The following is a 1,233-nucleotide window of genomic DNA, read 5'->3' as shown; positions in this document are numbered from 1 at the left end:
TGACAAAAAAAACAAAGGTAATCTGAGGGGGAAGGGAAGAAAAAAAAAAGTAAAAGTAGTTTAAAGAAAAGAAATAGTATATACAGAGAAATAAAGAATAAATTTGTAATAGACATCTTATCGGAAACTATGCAAGTCGGAAAACAATGGGGTGACACATTTAAAGTACTGAAAAAGAAATCCATCAACCCAGAATTCTATAACAAGAAAAACATTTTTCAAAAAATGAGAAAAAAAACAAAAACTGAGAGAAAACATCACCAGTATACTTGAACTTTAAAGTATAAACTTTAAAAAATGTTAAAGGAAGCTCTTCAGGCAGAAGGAAAAATGATGTCAGATGGAATTTGTATGTACATAAAAAAATAAAGAGTTTCAGAAATTGTAAATATGTGAATATAAAAGATATTTCTTCATTTAAAAAAATCTCTTTAAAAGGACATGGTTCCATAGTATAGTGATTAGCATATCTGCTTTACATGGAAAAGGTCCTATGTTCATGCCCCAGTGGAGCCACAGTCTGTGGTCTATAGCCATGCCATCCTGAACAAGCCTGATGTTTGATATCGGAAGCTATGCAGGGTTGGGCCTGGTTAGTACTTGGATGGGAGACCACCTAGGAAGACCAGGTGCTGTAGATGTTAAAAACAAAACAACAACAAAAAAACCAACCTCTTTAAAAGACAATTGACTGTTTAAATTTAAAAAAAAATTTATAATGTGTAGAAATAAAATGTATGACAACAGCATAAAGGATGAAGAATGTAAAAGTATACTATTATAAGTTTTTTACATTATCTGTTATTGGAAGATAATATGGGATAAGTTAAAGGTGCATATTATAAAATCCTAAAGCAACCAAAAAATGTATAAAAATTTTTTAATAAAATAAGGAAGTACAGATAATTAGCCAATAATGAAGATGAAAGGGATAACTAAAATGGACTCAATCTAAAAGAAGAGAGGTACAGAGGAAAAAAAGGAAGAAAGAACAGATGGTATGGTATCAATAAAAACAAATACCAAGATGCTCGATTTAAATTCATTTATATTGCTTATCATTAATGTCAATGGTCAAAACACCTCAATTAAAAGACAAAGATTGTCAGATTGGATTTTAAAAAGCAAGACAACTACACACTAACTACATGAAACACACTTGAAAATAAAAACACAAATGAGTTAAAAATAAGATGATGGGAAAAGATACATATATTAGACAAAACAGAATTC

The 1,233-nt window shown here is 29.7% G+C and overlaps 1 pseudogene; it reads left to right on the top strand.

The window, feature by feature from the left end:
• Positions 1–525: 525 nt before the first annotated feature.
• Positions 526–641, top strand: LOC111735452 (annotated as a pseudogene).
• The last annotated feature ends 592 nt before the right edge of the window (positions 642–1,233 follow it).

Source organism: Pteropus vampyrus, unplaced genomic scaffold (genome assembly GCF_000151845.1).
Source record: "Pteropus vampyrus isolate Shadow unplaced genomic scaffold, Pvam_2.0 Scaffold1000001106, whole genome shotgun sequence".
NCBI lineage: Eukaryota > Metazoa > Chordata > Mammalia > Chiroptera > Pteropodidae > Pteropus > Pteropus vampyrus.
Note: the sequence above shows the minus strand (reverse complement) of the source record. Positions and strands in the feature narration are given on the sequence as shown.